Below are 15,428 nucleotides of genomic sequence, written 5' to 3'. Positions count from 1 at the left end.
ATCCAGTTCCACGCGATCGATGGTGACAGGGGGCTCTCTAGTCTACAGCACAGACTGCAGTTCCTGTAGCTAACAGTGAGACATCAGAATGGGGTGGTGCCTCCCGACTGCCTGGGTGAAGGATGGCTCTGAGGGTGCAGAATATTCTGAAAGGGAAGAATGATCAGTGGGAGGTCACTGTACACTGGTACCAATGACATAAGAGAAACGGATGAAGTCCTGATGAGAGAATATAGCAAGTTAGCCTGGAGGATAATAAGCAGGTCCTTGTGGGTAGTAATATCTGGATTACTCCCAGTGCCACATGCTAGAAAAAAGTAGGAATAGCAGGGTAGAGCAGATGAATGCGTGGCTAAGGAGCTGATACAGGGGAGAAGGATTCACATTTCTGGATCATTGGAATCTCTGCTGGGGTAGAATTAACGTGCATAAGAAGGATGGATTACACCTGAATTGAAAGGTGTCTAATATCCAAGCAGGGAGATTTGCTCGTGCTACTCGGGAGACATTAAACCAGTGAGTGCGTGGGAGTAAACCCAAAGAGATAGTGAGATAGGAGGTAAGTCTGTGGCTGATACAGTTGAAAAGTTTGACAGGCAAAGCAGGCAAGGGCAAGCCACAGAATGAGGTAGGACTGACAAGGTACAATAGACAATAGGTGCAGGAATAGGCCATTCTGCCCTTTGAGTCAACACCACCATTCATTATGATCATGGATGATCGTCCACAATCATTATCCTGTTCCTGCCTTATCTCCGTAACACTTGATTCCATTATCTTTAACAGTTCTATCCATCTCTTTCTTGAAAGTATCCAGAGACTTGGCCTCCACTGCCTTCTGGAACAGAGCATTCCATGTGTCCAGTACTCTCTGGGTGAAGACGTTTCTCCTCAACTCTGTTTTAAATGGCCTCTCCCTTATTTTTAAACTGTGTCCTCTGGTTCTGGACTCACCCATCCGTGGAAACATGCTTCCTGCCTCCAGAGTGTCCACCCCTTTAATAATCTTGGAGGTCTCAATCAGATCCTCTCTCATTCTTCTAAACTCAAGTGTATGCAAGCTCAGTCGCTCCAATCTTTCAACATATGATAATTCCGCCATTCCAGGAATTGACCTCATGAACCTACCCAAAACTCCCTCAATAGCCACAATGCTCTTCCTCAAATGTGGAGACCAAACCTGCACACAACACTCCAGGTGCGGTCTTACCAGAGCCCTGTACAGCTGCAGAAGGACCACTTTGAACCTATACTCAATTACTATAGTTATGAGGGCCAGCATGCAGTGAGCTTTCTTCACTAACTGCTGTACCTGCATGCTTGCTTTCATTGACTGATGTACAAGAATACCTAGATCTCGTTGTACTTCCCCTTTACCAAATTTGACTACTTTTAGATAGTAATCTGCCTTCCTATTCTTGCCTCCAAAGTGGATAACCACACATTTATCCACATTCAACTGCATCTGCTATGCATCCGTCCACTCACCTAGCCTGACCAAGTTAACCTGTATTCTCATAACGTCCTCCTCATATTTCACCCCGCCACCCAGCTTTTTGTCATCAGCAAATTTGCTAATATTACTTTTAATATGTTCATCTATATTATTAATGTATATTGTAAACAGCTGCGGCCCCAGCACCGAACCTTGTGGTACCACACTAGTCACTGTCTGCCATTCAAAAAGGAAGCCTTTATCGCTACTCTTTGCTTCCTGACAGCCAGCCAATTTTCAATCACAGTCAGTATTTTCCCTTTGTAAATCCATGCTGACTCTGACGAATCCTATTACCACTATCCAAATGAGCCATAATTTCATGTTTTATAATTGACTCCAGCATCTTTCTCACCACTGACATCAGGCTAACCGGTCTATAATTCCTTGTTTTCTCTCTCCCACCTTTCTTGAAAATTCGGACAACATTAGCCACCCTCCAATCTGACTCTACATCTCCTGATTCTGTGTCTCCCCCTTCGCAAGGGACTGAACGTCATCCCTCACCAACAGGGCCATCCCACCCCCTCTGCCTATCAGTCTGTCCTTTTGATAGCACTGCACTGCATTTATTTCAATGCAAGAGATTTGACAGGGAAAGCAGATGAGCTTAAGATATGGTTTTGAACATGGGACTGGGATATAGTGGGTATTACAGAAACGTGGCTTAGGTTGGAAAGGACAGGTAGCTTAATGTCCCAGGGAATAGATGTAAGAGGAAGGATAGAAAGGGGGATAAGAGAGAAGGTGGAATGGTGCTTTTGATTAGGGATAACATTACTGTTGTGCTCAGGGAGGATAATCATGGGGGTTCGCCCGGTGAAATTACTTGAGTGGAACTGGGAAATAAGAAGAGGATGATCACCTTATTGAGGTTGTCAGTGGGGATTTCATCCAGGTGCTCGGGTTTCCTCCTACAGTCCAAAGATGTGCAGGTTCGGTGTATAATCCAGGCTGAATTGTCCATATTGTTCAGGGATGTGCAGGTTGGGTGGATTGGCCATGTGAAACTGGCGACAGTGTTCAGGGATGTGCAGGTTGGGAGGATTGGCCATGTGAAATTGCCGACAGTGCTCAGGGATGTGCAGGTTGGGTGGATTGGCCATGTGAAAGTGCCGACAGTGCTCAGGGATGTGCAGGTTGGGTGGATTGGCCATGTGAAACTGGCGACAGTGTTCAGGGATGTGCAGGTTGGGAGGATTGGCCATGTGAAATTGCCGATAGTGATCAGGGATATGCAGGTTGGGTGGATTGGCCATTTGATTTTGCCTGCAGTGTTCAGGGATGTGCAGGTTGGGTAGATTGGCCATGTGAAATTGCCTACAGTGTTCAGGAATGTGCGGGTTGGGTGGATTGGCCATGTGATTTTGCCTGTAGTGTTCAGGGATGTGCAGGTTGGCTGGATTGTCCATGTGAAATTGCCGACAGTGTTCAGGGATGTGCACGTTGGGAGGATTGGCCATGTGAAATTGCCGATAGTGATCAGGGATATGCAGGTTGGGTGGATTGGCCATGTGAAATTGCCTACAGTGTTCAGGGATGTGCAGGTTGGGAGGATTGGCCATGTGAAATTGCCTGCAGTGTTCAGGAATGTGCGGGTTGTGTGGATTGGCCATGTGAAATTGCCAACAGTGTTCAGGGATGTGCAGGTTGGGAGGATTGGCAATGTGAAATTGCCAACAGTGTTCAGGGATGTGCGGGTTGGGTGGATTGGCCATGTGAAATTGCCTACAGTGTTCAGGAATGTGCGGGTTGGGTGGATTGGCCATGTGAAATTGCCAACAGTGTTCAGGGATGTGCGGGTTGGGTGGATTGGCCATTTGATTTTGCCTGCAGTGTTCAGGGATGTGCAGGTTGGGTAGATTGGCCATGTGAAATTGCCTACAGTGTTCAGGAATGTGCGGGTTGGGTGGATTGGCCATGTGATTTTGCCTACAGTGTTCAGGGATGTGCGGGTTGGGTGGATTGGCCATGTAAAATTGCCGTCAGTGTTCAGGGATGTGCAGGCGAGGGGGATTGGCCATGTGAAATGCAGCGCTACAGGGATAAGATAGGAGGATCTAAGGGTCAGTGTGGATGTGATGGGCCGAATGGCCTGCTTCCACACTTGGGATTCTCTGACGATAATACTACTCGTTTTAAAATAGTTGCAGAAAATAATAGACCAGATCTAAAAGTTGGTGTTCATTATTTGACAAAGGTGAATTTTGACGGTACAAGGTGAGAACTTTCAATATTTCTTTGCAACCCCAGGTAAAGGGACGGCTGGAAAGTGGGAAAATAAGAACAGAAGGAATACGAACAGGAGTAGGCCATCTGGCCCCTCAAGCCTGCTCTGCCATTCAATAAGATCAGGGCTGATCTTTTCATGGCCTCAGCTCCACTTTCCTGCTCTCTCACCATAACCCTTAATTCCTTTCCTGTTTACAAATGTACATTTTGCCTTAAAGACATTCAAGTTGATAACGTCAACTGCTACACTCAGTAGGGAATTCCACAGATTCATAACCCTTTAGCTGAAGACGTTCCTCCTCAACTCTGTCCTAAATCAGATACCCCCTTATTTTGACGCTATGCTCTCTAGTTTGACCCGCTACCCCCCACCAATCGAAATAACCTCCCTGCTTCTATCTTATCTATACCCTTCTTAATTTTATTTTTTCCAGTACAACCTCCTATTCTTCTAAATTCCAACAAGTATAGTCCCAGTCTATTCAGTCTCTCCACATACACCAACCCTGTCAACTCCCGACTCAAACTAGTGACCCTCCTCTGCACCCCCTCCAGTGTGAGTACGTCCTTGCTGAAGTAAGTAGATCAAACCTATACACAGTACTCCAGGTGTGGCCTCACCAGCACCCTATACAGCTGCAGCATAACCATCGCTCTCGCAAGGAAGGACAATAGACCCTTCACCATCTCTTTTAGTCCCCTGGGATGCATTCCATCACGGCCAGGAGACCCATGTACCATTGGGCTGTTATCTTTCACAACACTACCTCTTTACTGAGAATGACTGTTTCCATATCCTCATCTGCCATTGCCTCCATAGGCCTGTGGAAATGAGACAACAAGAGTACATAGACAGTATGTTCCTGTTAAGGCCAAGTCTGGTCGGTGTAGAGAATGCTGTATGTCTAGAGAAATTGGGGGTCTGATCAAAAAGATGAAGGAGGGATATGGCAGGTACAGACAGCTGGGTCTGAGTATAGGGGCAGTAGGAGTACACTCGAGGGAAAACAGGAGGACAAAAAGGATACATGAGATAGCTTTGGGTGGAAAGAGGTTTAAGGACAATCCAAAGAGATTCTACAAAACACGAAGGACAAAAGTGTAACCAGGCAGAGAATAGGGACCTTCAAAGATCAACAAGGTTGTCTGTGGAACCACAGAAGGTGGGAGAGATACTATCCGAGGATTTCATGTCAGCTTTTACTGAAAGAGGATATGGAAGCTAGAGACTTTGGGGAAATAAATAGTGATAACTTGACAACTATCCATATTACAGAGGAGGTTGTACTGGATGTCTTATACATAAAGCTGAGTAAATCTGTGTGACTTGATCAGGTCTATCCCAAATCTTTGTGGGAAGTTAGGGAAGTGTTTGCCGGGCCCCTCGCTGAGATATTTCTATCACTGATAGCCACAGGTGAGGTGCTGCAAGACAGGCGCCATTATTTGAGAAAGGTGATAAGGAAAGGTCCGGGAACGATACTGTGAGCCTGAGGTTAGTGGCAGACAAGGTGTTTGAAGGAATTCTAAAGGACAGGTTTATATGTATTTGGAAAGGCAAGAAGTGATTAGGGATAATCAGAGTGGAAAATGTGTTGCTGGAAAAGTGCAGCAGGTCAGGCAGCATCCAAGAAACAGGAGAATCGACGTATCGGGCATAAGCCCTTCTTCAGGAATGGGCTTATGCCCGAAACGTCGATTCTCCTGTTCCTTGGATGCTGCCTGACCTGCTGCGCTTTTCCAGCAACACATTTTCAGCTCTGATCTCCAGCATCTGCAGTCCTCACTTTCTCCATTAGGGATAGTCAGCATGGCTTTGTTCATAAATCACTAACTTGGACTTCTGAAAGACATTCAAAAAGGTTCCACATGACAGACTGGTTAGCAAGTTAGACACCATGGGATACGGAGAGAACCAGCTATTAGGATACAAATTGGCTGGAAGGTTGGAGAGGGAGGGTCGTGCTTTTCGGGCTGGAAGCCTGTGATTAGCAATATGGTGTAAGGATCGATGCTGGGTCCACTGCTTTTCATCATTTATATCAGTGGTTTCTATGTGAATATATGAGGTACAGTTAGTGGGTTTAGAGTAGACATCAAAATTGCAGGTGCACTGGACAGTGAAGAAGGTTACCTCAGAGTACAATTGGACTTAAATCAAATGGGCTGAGGATTATCAGATCGAGTTTATTTCAGATAAATTTGAGGTGCTCCATTTCGGAAAAGCAAATGAGGGCAGGAATTATACGCTTAATGGGAAGGTCCTGGGGAGTGTTGCTGAACAAAGAGACCTTGGAGTACAGGTTCATAGTTCCTTGAAAGTGGAATCATAGGCAGGGTAGTGAAGAAAGTGTTTGGTGTACTTGCCTTTACTGGTCAGTGCATTGAGTAGTGGAGCTGGGACGTCATTTTGCAGCTGCACAGCACATTGATACAGCCACTTCTGGAATTCTGCTTTCACTCCTGGTCTCTCTGCTATCGGAATGATATTGTGAAACTTGAAAGGGTTCGGAAAAGATCCGCAAAGATGTTGCCAGGGTTGAGGGTTTGAGCTATGTAGGTAGACGGTGAATAGGCTGGGGCTGTTTTCTCTGGACCATCGGATACAACTGTGAGGGGCATGGATAGGGTGAAATCCCAGGGTCATATTCCCAGGATATGTGAGTACAAAGCTTGGGGCACAGGCATCAGGTGTGAGGGAAAAGATTTCAAAGGGATCTAAGGGGCAACGTTTCCAGCTGAACATGGTGTGTGCATGGAATGAGCTGCCAGAGGAAGTGTGGAGGCTGGTACAATTACCCAATTATGACTTTGAGAAGTTGTACGTGATTAGCAAAAGTTTGGAAGGGTATAGGCCAAGAGCTGGCATATAGGATGAGATTAATTTAGGACATGTGGTTGGCATGGACAAGTCGGATCGAAGGGTCTGTTTCTCTGCTGTACATCTTTATGTCACTACTAAAGTTAAGATGGGTTTCTCTTTTATGGAGAGTTAGCAGAAGATCAGATAATTCTCCTTGGAGCTGAGAAGGTTAGGCAGTAAGTTCGACCAGGAGCAGATTTGTTTCCAGGATATTTAATTTACAGAGAGACAGGGAGAAATTATTAACATCACAATTTTTAGTAACTCCCTTCAGGTAACTGGCAAATAATGCAGGTTAAAAATGTGAGGATTATTTTATTCACTATGTTCTGAGCATCTGGAACAGTTTGACCGACAGCTGGATGCAGATTCAGTAGTTATTGTCAAAACAAAATTTGGAATTTAAATTTTTTAAGGAAGAATTTGGAGGGCTACAGACAAATGGGAAGTGAGTTGGAATAGACTGGCACCATCTCCAGAGGGGGAGAGTACAGCCCCAATGGGCTGAATAGCCCCAAACCCTGTGATCTGTGTTACTACCCATTCACTGTGAATGATGAAGCTCATCCTCGGGCAGAGTCATAGAGACATACAGCATAGAATTGGACCCTTTGGTCGAACTGGTCCATGCCGACCAGATATCCCAACCTAATCTAGTCCCATTTGCCAACACTTGGCACATATCCCTCTATACCCTTCCTATTCACATACCCATCCAGATGCAAAATGGTGTAATTGTACCAGCCTCCATCACTTCCCTGAACAGAAGATTCCATACGCACACCCATCTCAGTGTGAAAAAAGTTGCCTTTTGGGTCCCTTTTAAATCTTTCCCCTCTGCCCTTAAACCTACACCCTCTCGTTCTAGACTCCCCCACCTCAGGGAAAAGACCTTGTCTATTTTCCCCATTCATACCCCTCATGATTTTATAAAGCTCTATGAGGTCACCCCTCAGCATCCGATGCTCTTGTGAGGAGCCCACTCATGTCACAATGGGGCCTGGGTGATTGACAGCAGCTTCAGACCAATAGGAGAATTGGCGTGATCCTCCAGCCAATGGGAGTGAATTGGGGTGGGTCCAGCAGGCCAACACGTGGTTATGTGCTGTGCAGGCGCAGTGTCACGGTGAGGGGGAGAGACTGCAAACTCTGGGGAAGAAATGGAGCTATTGTGGACTGGGAGGGTTTATAAACGCATGGTTTTAGGCTGCTAGACTTGAATTAGAAATTCCTGGTAAATTAGAACCAAAAGAACTGCGGATGCTGCAAATCTCTCAACAACCAAAGGGGATTGGTAAAGCTCAGCAGGTCTGGCAGCATCTGTGAAGAGAAATCAGAATTAACATTTTGGATCCGCTGACCCTTCCTCAGAACTGATGTTACTGAAAAGAAATGTCGGTTTATATGCAGAAGGTAGGGGTTAAGGAGTAAATGATAGGTGGTGATAGATTCCAAAGAAAGATGGGAGCAGTTGGACAAAGGAGTGGATAACGATCTGGCTGGGGGGAGGGTGAATAGCTGTTTATGGGGACTGTTAGTGACTAACCATAGGTAATGTGTAATGGTAGGCTGTAATAACAAGGCCTGGTATGTGGGTTAAGAGGCTAGGGCGCTAGGACATTGTAGAGTTCAGGACGTAAAATGATTGAATTTGATACTGGGGCTAGAGGGGTGCAGGGTTCCCAAGTAGAAGGTGAGGTGTTGTTCTTCTAGCTTGCGTTAACGTGTGGCGCTGGAAAAGCACAGCAGGTCAGGCAGCATCTCAGGAGCAAGAGAATCGACGTTTTGGGCATATTCCTTTCATCAGGAATGCCAGGATTGGAGGGGGAGAGAGGAGGGGTGTAAGAGGGTTGAGAGATAAGAGGGATGTGTGGGGTTGATGGGAAGGGAGCAAGGAAGGCAATAGGTAGATGTAGGTGGAGGGTAATGGAGAGAGGGTGGAGTGGATAATTGGAAAGCGAATGCAATGTTGTCTTTTATCTCAAGAGTGTTGGAATATAAAAGCAGAGATGTACTACTAAGACTTTATAAAGCTCTGGTTAGGCCCCATTTGGAGTACTGTGTCCAGTTTTGGTCCCCACACCTCAGGAAGGACATACTGGCACTGGAACGTGTCCAGCGGAGATTCACACGGATGATCCCTGGAATGACAGGTCTAGCATATGAGGAACGGCTGAGGATACTGGGATTGTATTCGTTGGAGTTTAGAAGATTAAGGGGAGATCTAATAGAGACGTACAAAATAATACATGGCTTGGAAAAGGTGGATGCTAGGAAATTGTTTCTGTTAGGCGAGGAGACGAGGACCCGTGGACACAGCCTTAGAATTAGAGGGGGTCATTTCAGAACAGAAATGCGGAGACATTTCTTCAGCCAGAGAGTGGTGGGCCTGTGGAATTCATTGCCACGGAGTGCAGTGGAAGCCGGGACGCTAAATGTCTTCAAGGCCGAGATTGATAGGTTCTTGTTGTCTAGAGGAATTAAGGGCTACGGGGAGAATGCGGGTAAGTGGAGCTGAAATGCGCATCAGCCATGATTGAATGGCGGAGTGGACTCGATGGGCCGAATGGCCTTACTTCCACTCCTATGTCTTATGGTCTTATGGTCTTATGGAAAGGAGGATGGACAGGTGGTACAGTTCAAGAGGGTTGGTGTCAAGTTGGAGGGTTGGATCTGGAATAAGGCAGGGGAGGAGAGATGAGGAAACCTTGATTCTGTGGTTAAAGGATCCCAATGTGGAAATGAGGTTTTCTTCCTCGAGGCGTCGGGTGGCTGGGGTTTGGTGGTGGAGGTGGCCCAGGACTTGCATGTCCTTGGCGGAGTGGGTGGGGAAGTTGAAGTGGTCGGCCACAGGATGGTGGGGTTTGTTGGTGCATGCATCCCAGAAATGGTCCCTGTAACATTCCACAAGTTGGTGACCTGACTCCCCAGTGGAGAGGAGACCCCATCGAAAGCAAAGGCCATAATAGTTGAGGTGTTTGGATGTGCAGGAAAATCTCTGCTGGATGTGATAGGGTCCTTTTGAAATGAGGGAGGTTTTCACAGGTTGTTACACCTCTTGCATTGACAAGTGAAGGTGCTGGGAGTGGAGGGTGGGTTAGTGGGGTGCATGGATCTGACGAGGAATTCACAGGGAATAGGCTCTGTGGAATACTGAAAGGAATGGAGAGGGAATATATATCTCTGTGCGATCTGATTGTAGGTGGTGGAAATGGCGGAGGCTGATGCGTTGTATCTGGGTGGAAGGTGAGGACTAGGGGATTCTATCCTTGCTGCAGATGGAGAGGTGTGGTTCAATGGCAGAGGTGTGGGAAGTGGTGGAGATACACTGGAGAGTATTGTTGACCACATGGGAGGGGTAATTGCAATCCTTGAAACACGGGGCGTTTTGGTATGTTCTGGAGTGTTCTGCCAGCTTGCATCAAGCTTCACTGGAACACTGCAGTAAGCATGAGACAGAGATATTGGCCAGGGAACAGACTCGTGTGTTAAAGTGACACGCAACTGAAAGCTTGCGGTCTGTTTTGCAGCAGAACGTCGATCATCAGCTGCCATTTCCAGCACCTCCACTGAGATGCTGCCAGACACAGGTTTCTGTCCCCTCCATTAACAGCTATGCACCCCCCACTCCCAACCAGATCGTAATCCACTCCTTTATCTTTCCAAATGTTACTGTCTCTTTTGGGCTCTGTCCCTGCCTATTATTTACTCTTTGATCCCTATCTCCTGCAGTTCAAAGATATGAAGGTTAGGTGAATTGGCCAAGCTAAATTTCTTGTAGTGTTCAGAGATGTATAGGTTAGGTGCATTAGTCAGGAGAAATGTAGAATAATAGTGTCGGGGAATGGGTTTGGTTGAGAAACTCTTCAGAGGGTAGGCGTGGACTTGTTGGGCCGAATGGCCTGTTTCCACATTGTAGGGATTCTAATTTTCCCAGCGGCCATGTGTTCTGAGGGAGGGTCACTGGACCTAGAATGACCTTTGGTGTGTATAGGAGGAGGAAACTGGAAAGGGGAGTTGGATCCAGTTTAGACTGGGAGGGTTTAATTACACTCTCTACAGGTAGTTAGGCCTGAATTAGAAACTCTTTGTCCCATGTTTACAGCAAATGGGAAAACGGCTGTGGGCCTCAGGCGGTGATAGGTCATGGGTTATGGCCGCCATCTTTATTTGGGGCAAGGTACAGTGAGGCATATAGACATGTCCTCTTCCTGGGTGGGGGTGGGGCGATTTGAAGAGGAGCATTTACACATCAAACACACACCAAGAGAAATATTTGTCTTTACTGTTCATTCTGCACTGACTGAGTTTTGTTGTGTGAATTCATTTAATAGGAAATTAATTGAGAATAATTGAGACAGGGATCTCAAAAGCAATTTTCTATCGTCAGCAGGGTCATCAGGATCTGAATACTATTGACATTTAACTGTGGAAGGAGAAAGGTGTGTCTGTTCTGTCAGTGGGAAAGTATCTTTTTTTCGAACAAAAAGTAGAAAGATATTCAAATTTGTGGTTGGATCACCCTTGGGATTTGTCCTCAATTCTGGGCCCTGCAGTTGTGGAAGGAGGTATTAACTTGAGAGGGAACACTAATTTGTCCAAATTACACCTCGTCTCTTTATATGAACTGTCAGATTTAGACCCAATCACCCACTTCATGATGTTATTTCAATTCCCTGCAGACTTCTCATTAAAATTCCTTATGGACGATGCAGTTCCTGCGCTCCCATTGAGATGCATTGGAACAGTACAGGAGGCTGAGGGCAGTGTAGGTGTGAGCAGACAATGAAAATGACAGGGCTGCACTGTGAGGGCTGCGTGGCTCAATGAGAGTATTTTGGTTGGGTGTAAACAGAGCGAGGGGAGACAGGGGGAAGGTGAACCACAGCTTCAGTTTTAGTTCAGGCCATTCAGAAATTCACATGGTCCCAAAGGGAACAGCCAAGAGGTTTTTTTTAGTTTTTAAAGTGTATAATGTCTGCTTCAGTAAAGATCGGGACTTTTGATTATAAAGGAAATGTTTGAAGAGAAGGAAGGTTGCTAGCTCATTTAAATTCTCCTAATGGGAGTAACTAGCTGAAACTCGAGAGACATTGTGACAGCAGACCTCAGACAAGTGGTGTGCTCCTCTTGCACAATGTGGGAAATAAGGGATACATCCAGTGTCCGTGACGGCTATGTGTGCAGGAAGTGGGCCCACCTGCAGCTACTGGGAAACTGCTTTTCTGACCTGGACTCACTGTTTAGCAATACTGAGAATGTTATGGAGAGCATGTTTAGTGAGTTAGTTACACTGCAGGTGAGGGTTACACAGGCAGAAAGGGAATGGGTGACCATCAGATGAAGTAAAAGGCTCAGGAAGGAAGTGCAGGACTCCCCAGTCATCGTTCCCCTTCTCAAACAGATATTGTGCACCGCTTGGGATTCTATATGGGAGGAACAGGTGGGGCGGACTCTCAGGGGAACTCAGCAACAGCCAGGTTCATGACACCACAGATAGCTCCGCTGCTCAGAACGGGAGGAGGGAGAAAAACGAGCTATAGTGACAGGGGATCCAGTAGTCAGGACTTCTTGGGCTGTTGTTTTCAAATTAGTGTAGGACAGGGAAAACGGGCAGAACTATTGGATAATAAGGTACAACCTTTCACCCTTCCTGATGATCCGACAGTAGTAAAAATTATAGAAACAAAGGACTTGAAACAGATCATCGAAATAGAAACTGGATATTGGGATGCAAATGCCTGGGTTGAATGGGTAAAGTGTATTGTAAAAAGTCTGAACAAGAGCAATTGCTATGCATGTGTCTCCAGGAGACGAGTGACCAAGGTTCCCTTTCCACTCGGGTGTTAGCGAGACAGGAAGGGCATGCAATGTATAAGAGCCCTGTAACAGGATAAGACTGCATGGAATGATAGGAATTGTACCTCCCTATCTCTGACGTTCGCTCCCTTGGAGAAGAAAGATTCAAAAGCCCCCACACCCCCCACCTTTTCAGCTGCAGTCGGAAATCACACGACGTGTGTGCGTAGACAAGGTGCAAATCACCCTAGAGATTTGGGGGAGCTGAAAGCATGTACAGAGATTAAGAATGTCACCGAAACGGACAAGGGAGGGAACCACTCAGCACCAAAGGCTCCCCGAGCGGATCTGTGGTGGTACTGTGTACAATTGGTAATTCCATTTACCTTGGCATTTGAGAAGGGAAAGATAGTGGGGGAAAAGGGCAGGAGTAAGTGATCACTGTTAGACACTTCTTTCAATAGCAGGATTTATTTCGATTCTGAAGGAGTCCCTAGGAGGGTACATGATGAGTTCAAGCCTCGTAATCAGATTGCAGAAGGCTTTGAGTCAGCTTTCTTTTGATGGGTAACAATTAATAAAAATGTAGATTGGATAAATTACATTTTCTATAATCAACAGCGATTTATAAATTATACAAGAGATGCGGTTAAAGGAATATCAGAACAGCTTGATGTGACAAGTAGGATGGCATGGGAAAACAGAATGGCTCTTGATATGATTTTAACGGAAAAAGTGTGTGTGTGTGTGTCTGTGTGTGTGTGTGTGAGTGATGTTAGGAGGAAGCTGTTGCACCTTTATTCCTAATAACACTGCACCTGATGGTTCAATTACTCAGGCATTAAGCGGATTGACGACCTTAGCAGAGGAACTGGCTGAGAATTCAGGAGTAGACACATCTCTCACGGGATGGCGTGAATCATGATTTGGGAAATGGAAGGGGGTGGTGGTTTCGATCCTTACTTCCCTGATAGTAGTAGCCGGGGTATTGGTAGCCATTGGCTGTTGTATCATGCCCTGTATACAAGGACTCACCGAAATGCTGATTCAGACAGCCTTAATAAAACAGATACCCCTAAAATGGAATCAGGCAGAGGAACTTTGTCGATTAAATAATGAGGGGATGAGTGAGACCAAGATGGATGAAATATCCAGAATGATGCTTGCGAATCTTGGGGGCAATGCTTAAAAGAAAAATGCAGAAGATAACAAATGGTAATTAAAGAAAAAGGGGGAAATTTGGGATATTGTCACTTCTGCAATTGTACGGTCCACATGGACCTGAGAGATGTTCCGCTTCATGCAGGAGACTGACTCTTTATAGACAGATCATGCCGGGTGACTGAAGGGAAAAGACATAATAGGTATGCAGTTGTAGATGGAATGAAAGGTCGTGTGGGAGAGGCAGGAATGTTGCCAAATGGGTGGTGAGCTCAGACCTGCGAACTTTATGCATTGAAAAGTGTCCATAGGTCGTTAGAAAATAAAGAGGGAGCAGCATACAGTGACTCTAAATATGCATTTGGTGTTGTGCACACTTTGGGAAAGATATGGCAGGAAAGAGGACTGATCAATAGCTGGGGGAAGGAATTCGCACAAGAGTAGTTGATTAAACCGGTCTTCAAGTCCCTATTATACCCACAAGAAATAGTGGTAGTGCATGCAAATGGTCATCAGAAAGGCAATGAACCAGATGTTAGGGGAAATAGATTAGCCGATGAAGTGGCTAAGGAAGCAGGCCTGGGCACACAAGGAGTGCTGCTTCTATCCCTAATATCTCCTGTCCCTGATCCCTGGAATCTCTTATATTTACTGAAAGAATTGAAAGATTTTGGGGCTGAAAAAAAAACAGCAGACGGGCAATGGATGTTACCTGATGGAAGGGAAATTTTAAACAAAATGATGATGCGAGAAATTATGGTTGTCCTGCATCAAGTCAGCCATTGGGGAGTACAAGCAATGTGTGGTTTAGTTCTGAGGGAATATGGATGTAAAGGAATATATACAATTGCTGAACACGTGTGTGAGGGATGTATCATATGCAGAAAGGTAAATAAGAAAGTCTTGAGAAAACAGACCCCGGGAGGAAGAGACCCGGAATTGAGACTCTTCCAGAGTATACAAGAAGATTATACTGAACTACCCAGAGTAGGAAGACTCAAATATATACTGGTCATAGTAGATCATCTGTCTGGTTGTGTTGAGGTATACCCCGAGCTACTGGCACTGCGAGTGTGGTGTGTAAAACAATATTCGAGCACATAATTCCCCGATATGGGCTAGTGAACCATATAGATTTCGACCAAGGAACTCATTTTACCTCTAAAGTGTTACAGGAGATAATGAAAGGGTTGGGAATTTCCTGGGAGTTCCATATTCATTGGCACCCGCCATCATCAGGAAGGTTTGAGAGAATGAACCAAACACGCAAACGACAGCTCACTAAATTGATTATAGAAACCAGACTCCCTTGGACCAAATGTTTACCTATAGCTGTCTTGCGAGTACAAACAGCCTCAAGGAAAAATTTGGGACTATACCCTATGAAATCATATTTGGATTACCTTACCTGGGAATGAACGGAGAATTGACAATTCCCGAAACTAAAGACTTGTTCTAAAGAAATATATACTGGGCTTGTCCGCCTCTTTGTCTCTCCTCAGGAAACAGAGTTTATTGACACAGACTCCACCCCTTGAATTCACCGTTCATTCCATCCGGCCGGGAGATTGGGCCTGAGTAATATCATGGACAGAGACTAAATTGCAGCCGGACTGGGAAGGGCCATATCAGGATCCTTTGATTACCAAAACGACAATAAGGACAGCGGAGAAAGGCTGGACTCACTACACTCGGATCAAAGGGCCAGTGAAATCTCCAGTTGAGGAAGAAGTCTGGACAGCCGAATCAACGGAAGACCCGCTGAAACTCATGCTGAAGAGACTTAGAGTAACTGATTATAGAGTGGCGACACGATTGCGGGATTATTTCTGTTGGATTGTGTATTAAGTTTTTTGTGCTGCAGCAGAATTTTTAGAG

Source organism: Chiloscyllium punctatum, chromosome 21, assembly GCF_047496795.1.
Source record: "Chiloscyllium punctatum isolate Juve2018m chromosome 21, sChiPun1.3, whole genome shotgun sequence".
In the NCBI taxonomy this organism is placed as follows: domain Eukaryota; kingdom Metazoa; phylum Chordata; class Chondrichthyes; order Orectolobiformes; family Hemiscylliidae; genus Chiloscyllium; species Chiloscyllium punctatum.
The sequence above is the reverse complement of the archived record's forward strand: the minus strand, read 5'-3'. Positions refer to the sequence as shown.